At 40.9% G+C, this 14625-nt stretch overlaps 2 protein-coding genes across 2 annotated transcripts in view; one reads left to right on the top strand and one right to left on the bottom strand.

Moving 5' to 3' along the window:
* Nucleotides 1-14625, bottom strand: part of coro7 (coronin 7) — a 189964-nt gene that overhangs the window by 71122 nt on the left and 104217 nt on the right. The gene's annotated exons all lie outside the window — the stretch shown is intronic.
* The window catches only part of vasnb (vasorin b), a 42158-nt gene that overhangs the window by 24015 nt on the left and 3518 nt on the right, over nt 1-14625 (top strand). The window lies entirely within an intron of this gene.

The following is a 14625-nucleotide window of genomic DNA, read 5'->3' as shown; positions in this document are numbered from 1 at the left end:
AGTAAACATGGTATGTTCAAAGAGTAAAAGAAGAGATGATCCAAATGTAGGATTATGTCCAAGTGTTTTCTTAGTGAGTACGTGTGACAATGTTTGTCTTACAAGGATAGTCGGCCTGCTTGTCTTACAGTCAGTCAGTGTGCCTGCCTGCCGCCTGAATCATACACACCCTCTAATTTAGCCGGGTTTCGATTTGAACTCTAACATAGTGTGGTTGCAACAAAGAACTAAGGTACAAACTGTGTAAACATTGCACTTTGCACACAAAGAGAATAAGGATAGCATGAATAAGTTAGCACTAATGGCTCCTTTTTAATCTCCTCTCAGCTTTAGAGCAGTTCTTGATGTTCTTATTGTCTCTTTAGCTGACTTCAGTGACATTGAAAGTGTGCCAAAGCTGTAAAATATAGTCAGCTGTGAAGTCAGATTTTTGTTGAATATGGTCTAAAAATCAGGAGGCCAGGTGACACATAGCTATGTAGTCATGTTGGAGCTGGAATGATTGTCAGAGGGGTATGCGCTGTGTCAGAGTGTGCACATCACTCCAGGCTTGTGTCTGACTGATAAAACTGGTCCATCCAGCCGCCTCTAACCGCAAGCACACACGCAGCACAAACATTTCCCTGTCCGCGCTCAAGGACACGCTCTCTCAGGCGATTTCAAGACACTCGAGAGGACAGGTCCATCTGAAACCAATGTCCTACCTGAGCCTGGCTTGCCGTGGATGGCCTGTGGAGGACAACAAAGCTCAGGACCACACTGCTGCTCTCCTGGGTCAGTGAGTGAGCCAGACTGTACAAGCGATTTTTGATTTAGGGAGGAGGCGTTGGTAGTCGTGCACAGGATATGACAGCGAGCCAAGAGCTGGACAGAGGCCAGTTTTGTGTCATCGGTATGTCTTCTTTACTGGTTTCCTAGTGAGTGTTTTTGGGCAAGGCAGTGTGTGACATATGAAGTGGTGTAGTTTGTTGTAGTGTGCTGAGAGAAAATAGAAGATAAGCAGAGCAGGGGAGAGGCTTGCTACTGGTTAGATGATAGAAGCTGAATTTGGGACAAATTTGGTGGTGGGTAGCATGATTCAGACTTTTTACAAGGCATGTAACAAATGTTTGATATTTCTGATTCTAGTTAGGCAGGGGTGTCAAACTCAATCAAACCAGGGTCCAGATTCTGGATTTAAGTCTAACCTGAGAGCCTGAGAGGGTTAAAATTGGACCATAAACTGTGAACCTCTTTTTTTGCCAGAAATTAAAAAATAAATAAATAAATAAATAAAAAACCTTAGCATTGATCATAAATCACTTTGAAAAAAAAGTCAAAATAATAAGTTTAAAGGCTCAAAATCTGGGATAAAAAGTCAACTTTATTAGTTCAAGGGTTAAAAAAACACAAAACTAAAATAGCAAAATAATGTTTTAAGAAATGCAAATATATAAGAAAGTCAAAATCAGGAATTTAAAAGGTCTAAAGTCTAAATAGTCAAAATATGGGATTAAAAAGCTGAAGTTAAGAGTTGAAAAGTCAAAATGTGACTAAAAACTAAAAATAATGAGATAAAAGTTTAAAAATATGACTCCAAATTTAAACATTTGTATCTAAAAGGTCACAATATGATATAAAATATCAAAATTATGAGTTGAAGGGGTCAAAGTGTAAAATAAAAAGTAAAAATACTAAGTTTCCATCATAATTTTGAGATGCAAAATTGCAAATATGACATGAACACAAAAAATAATCACTTTTCCAATTTTCTTGACTTTTTTTATAATATTTTTACTTTGGTTCAGATCTTCATGACTTAACAAAGATATTTTAAATCATCAAGGTTAATTTTACTTTTTTTTTTTTTTTTTCACTGGAGGAAATCTGCAGGCCTCATCTCAAACTGGTTGGCCAGTTATAATAGAAAGATCGTCTCATCTTGCGGGCCAGATATAACTGTACCACAGGCCGGATTTGGTCCTTGGGCCTTGAGTTTGACACCCCTAGGGCTGCCTTCAACATAATACCTGTAACAGTGACAGCGATGACATCACCTACAAAATTTTTTTTAGTTTTCAAATTTTTGAGCCATCATGACCTCGAGAAAGCTATTCATGCCTTAATAGGTGCAATGCACTTTATGTTGGCATCTTCCAATCCTCAGTCAGACACCTTAAACTTGTGCAAAATGCAGCTGCATGTAACCAACACAACCAGACGAGAGCACATCACTCCCATTCTTTTTTCCCTTCATTGGCTTCCAGTCCATTTTAGAATTGATTTTAAACTTTTAATGTTTGCTTTAAAGGCTCTAAATGGCCATGCTCCATCCCATTTATCTGAGATTTTAACTGTTTGTGAACATGGCAGGGCTTTGAGGTCATCCAACCAACTTTTGTTGGATGCCCAGGTCTGAATATAAACACTGGGGTGACCAAGCCTTTTCAGTTTCTCTCCTCTGTGATGCGTCATCTCTGACTTGGGCCTCTTCAAATCAAAACTTAAGACTTATTTATTCAGGACGGCCTTTAATACCTAGTAGTGAGGTGACTGTTTGATCCTGTATGTCTGTATTTATTAATGCTGTAATTTTTATTTTTATGGAATTGTCTTGTGTTGTGTGTTTGTAATGCTGTTTGATTTTTTTGTAAAGCACTTTGGTCACCAGTGGGGTGTCGTAAAGGGTTATACTGTATACCTGGGATTGTACCATGTTTATACTGGATTTTGAATCTCATCCCAACACATGTCCAACGATAAACATCCTAACTGCTCAAGACACAACCTGGCCTCTGATGTCACTGCTTGTTGCTGACAGGCTAAAATTACTAGGTTAGGACTAAAGTTGCAGAAAAATAAAGTACTTTCTTAATTAAGTCAGAACTCTACAGCAGTAAGTTTTACACCTTTGTTTGCAGGGTTGAGGCCAAACCACAGATTTTAGGAATTAAAGGACATGCTGGTGTTGCATTAGCTGCTGCCAGTATGCTTTATGCTGATTTGCACATGCAACTCTCAGCAAAGACAGAAAGGATGTGAGATGGCTCACTCCTATTCAGCCTCTGCTCCAGAAAACAATGTCACGCTTACAGCATGAAAAACATTCACAATGACGAATCCAGCTAATAGCCAACAAATAAGAATGTCTCTAATTCAGTCATTTGCTTTTGTTGAAAATGTTGGCAATGTTGCATTACTGGTGTCAGTTTAATCTGTCTGTGATGTCCCATAGTTCTATGAACATGTTAAGACATGAAGCTCGTCTGGTGTGTAGCCAGTCTAAAAAAGAGAGAGACTTGTTTGTGTTTCTGTGCCACAAAGCTGTGACTGATTCAAACGAGGTCAAAGATAGAGATGGTACAAAGGCGGGGTCATACTGTTCAGGTCACCCATGACATGAGGAGCCTACAGTCTGAAGTGAGTTTCCAACAAGACACAGGACTGAGAAAAGTGCAAACAGTACAGAGAAATAAGAAGCACATAAAAGCACATGTTGTCAGTGGGTCACTGACATCCTTTGTGTCAGTGTAATATGAGAGTCCTGTGGTGAAGATCTCAGCCAGACGCGTTTGTGTCCATCTGTGAAAGAAATCTGATTGTGACCTGTGATGATTATCCGTCCTGGGAGGTCACACTGATAAAAGACATGTGTCAGTGTTGGGACATCCATGATCGAGCTAAATAAGGACGTTGTGTCTACACATCTACACTTCCATCAGTTTTACCCTTAAGCAATAAAAAAAAGGAAAAAAGTGCACATTTCCGTTTGGAACTCCTCATGTCTGACCTCTGCGCTCCAGAGCTCTGAGAACACAGACGACAGACGTGCTGCTGTAGAGTCCAGCTTCTGGTGTGCCTGTCCGCCCACCTCTACCTGGTTTCTTTCCTTCTTTTGTGCTCTGGAAGTTAAACCTGGAGCTTTGTTGCAGCTCGCGTCATTTACCCAGACACACTCCAGAGGGTTTTGGGTTTCACGTCGCCCTCAAGGAGCAAAGAAAGCACCTGTTGTGGAGACGAGGACTGGTAAGCTTCAGGTGTACATGCGTGTATGCGTAACCAGAGCTGGGTGTGTGCCAGTGTCAAACAGAGCCTGTTATCTGTGTTGTCTGAGACACAGAATACTGAGCAACAGTGGAAACACTAATCCAGAGTCTGATCTCTGACCTCGAGGAGTTGCTCTTTGCCTCAGTGGTTCATGGGGTTTGCTGAAAGGCTGGGCAGTAGAGACCAAAAGTCATGTATCTATTTTCAAGCTCAGTTGTGAAACATCATATCTATTTAGGTATTATTTTGGCCCGATGAATGGCCAGTAAGCATCCCTCTCTCCAATGACATTGTCCAACTCCTCCTTGGAGAGTCCAAGGCACTCAGAGATGATGATGATGTAGTGTGCATCAAAACGTTATTCCTCTGCACCCAATAAAGGTGCGCCCGCTCACTCTGGATGTCCAAGTTCCTCAACCTTTATCTAAGGCTGGGCCCAGCCACCCTCCTGAGGAATCTCATTTCAACTGCTTGTACCTAACATATGTGATACAATTTTGAAAGTTGCTGATGTAACTGAAAGGGCACTGGCATCCCTTGACTCCAGAGGCTCGGGGCGAGAAGTTTTCATAGAGGTCTCCTATTGCTGCAGTCATAAGACTAGCAACGTGGAATATGAGGGCGGCGTGGCAAAGCCCTCAGGACTCTCGTCATCTGACTAGGAGATAATCCCTGTGCAAATGTAGGCTGATCAGTGCTAGTGGTACTGAAGTGTTGATGACTGGTTGGCAACATCTTTTTGGTTCAAACTGAAGCAGTTGATCCTTGTTGAACTCTCACATAGCTGCAGTCAGCTGGGAAGATACCTGGAGGGTTGGGGCACTGGCCAGGCACAGGCTTGGACAATAGTTGTCAGGAGGCTGGAGTAGTACAGGGCCAAGGTTGACTCAGCGAAGTGCAGAATCAACATATGCTCCCATACCTGACCAATCTGTGTTTTCATCCATCCATCCATCCATCTTCTTCCACTTATCCTGGGCCGGGTTGTGGTGGCAGCAGGCAGAGCAAGTCAACCCAGACATCCCTCTCTCCAGCGACACTCTCCAACTCCTTCTGGGGGGATACTGAGGTATTCCCAGACCAGGGAGAATAAACAATCCCTGCAGCACATTCTGGGTTCTCCTTGAGGTCTCCTCCCAACCAGACATACCCAGAAGACCTCCACAGGAAGGTGCACGCTAGGCACCCTGATCAGATCAAACCAAACCAGTTCAATAGGCTCCTTTCTGTGCTGAGGAGCGTCGAAGGGAGCCAGTTGGCAATCTCACTGTCAAATCTACTCTAAGTCATGAAGAAGACCACAAGATAGTTGAACTCAAAAGTCACTCCCCATATAGAGAGAGCAATCCAACATTTTTTGTAAGAAAACCGACTAAAGTAGGCTAAAGAAACCGACAGAATCACATCATCTGCAAAAAGCAGACATGCAATTCTGATGCTAAACCTTTATTGCACCTTTTATTTCAATGCAACATAACTTTTATCAGAATAAACAACGTTGTCTTACCATGTTGAAATATCTTAAAAACTTGATATAGCCCGGGTTGGCTGGTCTTTGAGCAATGCAGTCTTACCATCTTGGAATTTCATCGTCTCTCTGTTTAAATATTAAAGTCAGAGTTCTTTGTCATATTAAAGTTGACAGAAACAAAATTGCCAGACCTTAAATGTGTACTGTGACTTGCCCCACGTCCCTCCTATAGTGCTGCAAATACACAATGCTTTTGTGAGTTTACTATTTCAGTTTTACTACCCTCCCATTCACCCCTGGACTGTATATTATGCTCTCTTTCAAGTCCTGCAGCTGCAGGCTCTAATGGTAATACTTCACACTGTCCACATAAGCAGGCCCGGTCAAACTATAAATCCTGACATAAAAGGGAGGCGTTTCACACTAATAATAAGCTGCCATGCAACTTATTTAGACGTACATAATGTTGTGAGAACACACACATTGATTGAAAGATGTCACAAAGAAGTATGAGAACTCTGGCAGAACAACAGTAAGCTACGTGGTGGTTCAGTGGTTGTTTAACAAACCTTTGACATCAATCAGTCGTGGCAGAGCTGGTGCACAATGGATGTGGCCACTGCAGGGTCTTTTTTGTGGTCAGGCCAAAATCAGTTGGGAAGCTTTGTTTGTGCAGCATATTCATTAAGAACTACGAACCCTAATCCGCCTTCATACCACCTCAAAGCATGGCATTGACATTGTGGCTTTGAGATGAGTATTGTTAGTGATGGATGCAGTAAAACTATCATCTCGCTTTCATTTCATCTGTCTTGTTTGAGTTCTTCCTGTTTGATTGATCATGATTCAAGTGTGGCGCTAGTTAAGAAGACTGTAGAATACAGTCTGTCTTTATTTTTGCAGTGATGCTAATGAAACAACAGATTCAGATATCAGCTTGTTGCCAAATCTTAGCAAATTTCATTCAACCTCTGCCGCTGACCTTAGATTAACATCAGTTCAAAAGAAAAAAAAAAACAGCATTTCACTTTTCGTTCATAAGCAGATTTATTTCCAGTTAAATGAGAACCTGTTTTATATTTCTTCCCTGTAGGAATCATTCAATTTTATGACTTTCAGAGCTGTAGCAAAAACAAAGTTCCTGTTTTCTTTCCAACAGCTGAAGCACCCTATGAGCCCTCGAAACTAAGATGTTGCTCTCGTTCTCCTCACCACCTCCTTACCATCTCTAAACATGCCTCACATTTTCATCTATACATACTTGGCGTTCTTCTCTAGCATAGTCTGAGTAACAGGTACGACCCACTACATAAAAGAATCGTCAGCTCGTGTAATAAAAAGCATACTTTGCAGCATTACATGCGTGCCAACAGACTAACAGTAACATAGCTGACATTTTTAAACTCATAGTTTTGCTTTGTGTTTCTCCTAGATATTCTACACAACTCTTGTTCCTCTTTTCTGATTCTCTCTTGACCCCTTTTGTCATGTTGACGAATGACTCCACTGGATTGTGAATAACAGGGTCCAGCTGTGGCAGGGACTCACAGTAGAGAGGGATGGGAGTAGAGTATGTTCAGGGGAGTGGTCTTGAGTCTTCTCTTGGGTCAGAGATGTAGAAGGGGTACAAGAAAAGAGGGGGAAAGGGGGACGTGGGAAAAAGAAAGGGTCAGAGGGCTTGCGTCAGCCTTCATCACCAGTCTTCTCTTGAGAATAATGAAAGTCCTCATTTACAGTGAATGTTAATTCATGCCCTTGCTGCTGAAGGAAATCCTGACTCTGTAAAACATAGAGGTCGGCCATTTGGCATCACCTGTTGGTTCCTGAAGAGGCATTTTGAAGTGGTGGTTGCAGTGTGGAAATGCTGACCTTGTAGGTTGTAGCTATGATTGACACTCCTGCCAACCTATAAACTCATGCACAATTGTAGAGATAGTCATGATAGCAGCATACATTGATTTGTCCGGATCACACTTGTAACGTCTGATGGCAAAGACAGGAGGGGTTTTTTGTTGCATAGTCTTGGTGGTGCCATCTCAAAAACACAAAGACAAGATGTGTAGTCAGCCTTTGGGTGAAGTGGCGACTCGTCCTGGGAGTACTCTGCTTCGTCTCCAGGGTCAGTGGAGTAAACGCACATCAAGGAAAACATCTTTTGAGAAGATTTCTTTGCTTGCACCTTAGCCTTACCTTGGCTTTATACACAGAGAAAACAAAAGAAGAGAAACTCCTGGAAAGAGTCGTAGGAGATGAAAGTGAGTCATTTTGTACATGCACTCCTGCAAATTTCTTAATGCACTTTAACAGTGGGATTGGCTGTGGGCCCCTGTGACCCTGCATGGCATAAGTGTTTTAGATGAAGGATAGATGGTTGGATGGATGAATGGGTGTACTTTTAAAACAATCATTAAACCATTACACAGTTTTTATCAGCAAACCAAGAGGGTTTTTTAGCAATGCTAGACAGATGCTTTTTTATCGATAGTAAAAATGGGCATTTTAAAATGGGACATCTGGGGCTTTTACAGAGGACACTCAATAAACAGGCTCCACTGGCAACACCTGAGGTTGCTGCATGAGTAAATTTAAATCAGAAGCTGCTCTAGTTGTATATCTTAGAGGTTCACCTCAGTGAACTGACCCCCTAGACCCACAACACTGTAGATCATACTCTAATGCACATACCACGAGCATTGTTCCTTTAATAGATAAAGCCCCAAAGAAAAAAGGGGCCTCTTTAATGAGAGTATGCACTCTGTAGTGTGCAGCCTTATCCCCTTACTGTGACTTGGCCTGTTGCCCTCCTGTAAGTCTCCAGCCCGGTCTGCTGAATTATGCAAGTGCACGTTGACCTGCGACTCCTCCGCACACATACACACTACCTCCCTCTTGTACCCTTCATTGCCCCTCAGCGTTGGCCTTCAGCTCTGAAGATAAGGGCTCTTGACGCTTGGCCTGCCGGGATTTAATTGCTGGAGCCCACTTCACCCTCCCAAAGCCAGGCCTTATCCACCTCTCCACCCTGGGTGCCCCCGCTGACAGAAACCTGCTTTTGTCTCCGCTGTTCCCCTGCTTGTGTTTTCTTTTCCTTTTTGTCTTGAAAGGAAAGAAAAAGTGGGATAAGAAGTGAGCTGAGAGGAAGGGGTAAATGCTTCTCTTCCTTCTTATTACCTCTTTAATTTTTTTTTCATGAGGCTCATCGTGTTTTTCTCCTGATGTTGCATAAATGTACTCCCGTTTTTTTTTCCTTCTTATTTTTTCCTCAGCCCTCGGGTGATTCCACATACTCATCAGCCAACACATTTTATTCTAATAGAAGCCACAAATCCAGACTGAACCATAAAGAAAACACAGATGTAAGACCAATTGTTACATAACAGATCTGGTCTAATATATGCTTTAAACCTCATTCATTATAGCATCGCCATGACTCCAATCTATCGTCTGTTTATATCCTTGTTGTTAATCTCCAAATGCCAAACCAATGAGACAGACACGCTCACTTTTTCGAACTCAGCTGCTGCCTGTCTCAGGAATGTCTCAACAAGCGCACAGGGGAGTGAAAAGGAAATTACAACTCAAGAGAGAAGGGGGAAGGCAGGAGGGGTGGGGGCATTCCTCACACACAGGATGACAAGCTTGTCTTTCTTAAATCTCCACCTGCACTCACTTCAATTAAAGCTCCACAGTAAGGAACCAGCACTCCAGGACACTCATCCTCATCATAGCGACGCCATAATCATGCTTTATCACACGCTAAGATAAGACCTGCACGAGTCACTGTTATTCAAAATGAAAGAAAAGTGGAGAATCTAAACTATCAAGCTCTGGTTTATCTTTGATCTGCCTGTGTTCCCCTCCCCATCCACCTCCACCAGAGTTTCTCCTCCGCTGGGTTATCAGATGTGCCTGTCCCACTTTGGTATGAGGCACACTCAAATAAACATTCTGCCTCGGGGAGCTACAGTAGAATCACCACATTGAGTTTCTAAGAAAAATATTGTCAGTTTTATCTGCATAGCTCACTTGCCTCTCGTGGCCGCCTTGATGTTGTTGTACATTCTGGCATCAGACCCGCATACTCGTCTCTGGGCAGGATCAAATGTGCCAAAGACAAGATTCTCCATCTCCGGCAGGAATTTTTTAACATCTTTAGACACAGATGATACTTTTCTTGGTCAAATACTAGACTGTTTGTTCTGAACCAGCTCCCTTAAACATAAAGTATGTGTGTACACCCTCTTAGTGACACAAAGGCATGCAGTATCCTGCTCTGGATTTGAACTGTAGCACCCCACACAGTCTTGATGCGAAAACCTGAGACCCTCTGAGCATACTGCAGCTGTGGCTTGATTCTCCCTTTATCTCCTCTGTAAATCCTTTTGTTTTCCCTGTTTCTGCACACATAACATCACAGCAGCCACACTTAGCTTCTTCTCCTTCTCATCTTAGCCATGTAAAGAAACCTTGCTTTCCTGCAACTATGAATACCTGATTTCACTTTAAAAAACTTGCAGAGGGCTTGCCAGACAAGTTTAAAATAGTCTGCACCAATATTTCACTTCTCTAACATTATTTTTTTAGCTAGTTTCATTCAGCTATCTATCTGTAAAAAGGGCTTTTTCCATAGTTAGGGTTCTTTCCCTCTACCAGAAGTTCCTTATTGTCTTTCCAACTAAATTTCTATCTTAACAGGAAGTAAAGCAGCTTTAGCTTATCAGCACAAATTACAAAGTAAAAGCACATCAAGGAATTGTTTTCTGAGGACATTTCTTAGCTTAAACGTTAGCCTTAACTTGGTTATGCACACTGAGAAAGCGAGAAAGAATAACTCCTGAAAGAGTCATGAGAGATGAAAGTGAGTCATTTTGTACATGCACACCTGCATATTTCTCAGTGGACTTTAACAGTGTGATTGGTGTGGGCCCATGTAACCCTGCATGGGATAAGTGGTATTTTTTTAACCCTCTGAGCAAACATTGCCATATATGACAAGAAGAGATAAAGGTTACAAAAAGTTAAATAACTTTTGAACTTTAATCGTAGCCGCTTTTTCCCCCTGAAAGCCCTCTGTTTTGCTATCAGTGCCTGCGTAGCTCTTATGTAGGCTTCTCTAGCGAGGCTTCTCTAGTAACTCCAATATTGAATGTCTTCTTATCCATTATTGATCTATTTTTGACCATTTCTGCAGCTAGCAGCTAATGCTGTCCGCCATATTGTCTATTTTGTATCCCAAACTGCACTGTGACTGGGCTGTGACAACCACGGCAGGCCGTTCTGTCGTTGCATCATATTTTCCTCAACTGCACATCTTTACACTAAAACAGCCTGAAAAGCTCATAGTGCAGAGAAAGAGAGGCTGTGATGTGGCCCTCTGTGTCTCTACAGACAGGGAATGCTTTGAATAATGGCACAAATAGAGCCAATACTAAAAGCACAAGGACTTTTCTTGTAAATATGTGAATATTTTGGAGACTTATTGTTACAGAATAATTGTTGTTTTCTCCACTGGTCCCCAAGAAATGCAAGAACAAGTTTGTGCTGGAAAAAGTCTTATTCATTATCGTTTACTGTGCTGTTAATTTCAAATCTTTGAGTAAGAATTTCTTTTAAGTATTTTCTTTTGTCTTTATAGTCCCATAATTTTTTAAGAACTCAAGTGATATTTGCTTTTGGCTTTATTTGGATAGGACAGCTGAAGAAAGACAGGAAATATGGAGATAGAGAGTGGGGGGAAGAAATGCACCAAACAGCACCAAGACTGGGAATCAATCCCACGACAGTGCATTAAGAACTACAGTCGGTATATTTGGGCACCTGTTATACCCACTAAGCTTAACCAGAGCCCAGAAATCAAAAAATACTTTGGATGTGAAATTTGTGATTTCGACACATGCAATCAAAAAACTGAGTAACCATGATTAACTTAATTTCAATAAATGCTTTTATTCCAGGATTAGTTTTACATTGCTTAGTCACAACTTCACTGAAACACAACTGGAACATTCTCTTCTCCTCCAGGCATGTAATTACTCCTCTGGTGAAGTGAATTCCCTCAGGCACAATGTGTAAACGACAGGATAACTTCAACCTTTCACCTCTGCTGTCCAGTCAGCTGTAGCCAACAGAAAACTCTCTAAATCAGATGTTATCACTACTTCTGAACAATACTTCCTGCAGACAGATCCAGTACGAAGTAGACCCACTTTCATGCCAACATTTGTGTAGTTTTCTTTGCTGTCTGCACATGCTGGCTATTAAAAATAGTTAGCTGATTTGTTCCATCAAGTCTTGAGGTTCGAGCGGGGTCATTTAATTGGCATCTGGCAGCATTAAATAGCATTTCTGCCATGTCTGAATGGAAGAGCATGCTGGTAGTAGGGTCCAAGCAAATGTCATGACTGCTTTTCCACAAGAAGGCAAATAAGGGATCAGGGAACTGTTCCAAGAAGGTTACAATTTCAAGGAGCAGCAGAACGAGAAGTATGCTAAAAGAAGGGCAAACAAATAGTATAGCTATGGCATGATGGGATGACACTTGCTTTTCTTCCTGCTGACTAATGTATCCCCTTTGATCTCCCCTCCTAGTTGTGATATTTGAGGCTGTAATTTTTTCAGGAAATGTTTCATGAAAAGAAAAAGAGCAAGTAAGAGGAGCCAATGGAGCCTAAATTCCATAAGGAAAATATTCAGGAGTTATTTTCCTTGGCTGAGGCTCTGAACACTTACGGCAACTGCATTTATTTTCCAGCAAGTATTAACACAGACCACAAGATACGATAGTGTTATCAATAAAAAGATTTTGAATCAGCAAGTAAGACTTTTTAAAACAGTACAGCTGTAGAGAAAAGAGCAAAATAAAAAGATGGAGAACATTTAGTAATTTCTCGGCTTTTCTGGGGTAAAAGGCCACAACCTTAGGTAAGCTGTGCAAGAACAAAATGTTCCCTGTGTGCTCCATTTGTGTAAAACTGCAAGTCACACATAGTTGGCTGCTCATTAAGGTATTTGTGCAGAGCAGACATCAACAACTGCACCATTTAAGGCTCTAAATGAGCTCCCTGACGCATTGAAGTTGTCCAACGTTAAGTGCCGACAAGGTTATGGAGATTTCATCAACTTAAAAATCTGGCCTTGAGTCAACAAAATATCACTATGACAGGAATAAAATGTTTTACAGGACAGGGAAAGAACTATCTAACAAGAAAAGAAACCAATAGATATGTGCATCCTCCCCCAAGGCTGTAGATAATAAACCACAAGAGACTTTCTTCTTCCTCCATCCTTTTCCACCTTTCCAGTCTTTTCAAGCACTGGCTGACACTCGGCCCAAGTCAGAAAGGCTTAAATCAAAGTATGCTGTCTTTCTGGTGATTTACTCCCAACGGTTTCTGCATATTTTTTATCCTTCTTACAGTTTTAGAGGCAGACTTCTGGCAGTAGCCTGCATAATGATAACATGGGAAGTGTTTGTTATTTATATTACATCTATAGTCGGGGAAGCAGCTACTGGTAGAGCTCATCTCCAAGTTTAGAATGCCACAAAGAAAATCATCTACAGATGCCTGGCTGTGTGCAGCATGGCAGACGTATAGTCGAGAAAATAAAACAGAGACCAGAGCAGTGTTTATGGTGAATCAATCAGAGGGCGTGTGCAGAGCTTTTTTGTCTCAGTGGCTTTTGAAAGACAGAAAAGCTTTTAGTAACTTGAGTTTCCTCTTTGATATGTCATTGACGAAAGAAAACACGCTGTTGATTGCTGCTGGGTATCTGTGTGTATTACAGGCTGTCGAGTTTGTCATAAAAGCAGAGAAAATAGTTGACTGTGACCCACTACAACCGCAGAGTGTGTGCAGTGCAGTAAATAGCTGTGGGTGGGCAGATTACAAATACAAACCTTTAAACATAGCCATCTGTAGCAATGCCAGAGAAGGAAACAATGCTTTTAGCATCCTAGTAGTGTTGCACAGATCACTGCAAACTGGAGGCCCATGGAGGTCAGCAATATCACAGTCAATGTAAAGTTAGGCTGTGATGGTAAATTTTAGTTTTTGACCAGAATAATGAGCACTCTTATAAAAGCAACAAATGTGGTTTTAATTTATCTATGCTGTAATATATAGGTTTCTTTAAAAGGTAAACAGCTTTTCTTAAAACAGAATTAGAATGAGTTAGAAGAGGCAAATATGGGCAGAAATAGTGGTGAAAAGGGGTTTAAAGTTGCAAAAATTGCCTTTACAAAAAGTGAAATGGAGTTAAAATTGACAGAAATTTGCATAAAGAGTGGCAATAAGGGGTTAATAGCGGCAAAAAAGGGTTAAAGGAGACAACAATAGCTGGAAAATGTCAAATATGGTTCAAATGAAGCAAGAATGGGAAGTGAAAAGTGTTTAAAGATGTAACAGAAATTGGTAAAAAGTGACAAACAGGTGGAAAAAAAGTGAATTAGGATTTTAAAAGTAGCAAAATAGATTAAAGTACTAAAATTGGTTAAGAGTGTAAAAAATGTGTTAATAAAGGCATAAAACAGGCAGAAGTGGCAAAAAAAAGTTAAAAGTGGCATAAATGGGCTAAAAAGGTAGTGAAATGAGATTTTAAAAGTAGCTCAAATGGGTTAAAAGTAGAAAAAAAGGGCCAAAGTGGCAAGAATGGGCAGGAAAAAGTTTTGAAAATGTTTTAAACAGTACCAAAAATGTGTTTTAAGTACCAAAATGGATTGATAGAGACAAAAAAACTGGTTGAAAATGGGAAAAAATTGAGACATGCAGCTAAATTAGGTAAAATGTGTCAAGAATTGGTAGAAGAAGTTGTGAAATGTTTTTAAAGTGGCTTAATTAGGCCAAAAGTTGCCAAAATGGGTGGAAAAGGTGGAATTTGGATTTTAAAAGTAGCAAAAACTGGTTAAAATTGTGTAAAGGGGTTAGAAGTGGCAAAAATTGGCAGAAAAAGTAGTGAAAAGGGTTTTAAATAGTGGCATGAATTGGTTAAAATTGCCAAAACTGGACTGAACAGGTAGTGAAATTGGATTTAAGAAGTAGCAAAAATGCAATAAAAGAAGTAAAAATGGGTCAAATGAGACAAACAACAGGCAGAAAGTGGCAAAATAGGTCAAAAGTGGCAAGAATGGA

The sequence above is a fragment of the Cheilinus undulatus genome, linkage group 21 (genome assembly GCF_018320785.1).
Source record: "Cheilinus undulatus linkage group 21, ASM1832078v1, whole genome shotgun sequence".
Taxonomy (NCBI): Eukaryota; Metazoa; Chordata; class Actinopteri; order Labriformes; family Labridae; genus Cheilinus; species Cheilinus undulatus.
The sequence above is the reverse complement of the archived record's forward strand: the minus strand, read 5'-3'. Positions and strand labels throughout refer to the sequence as shown.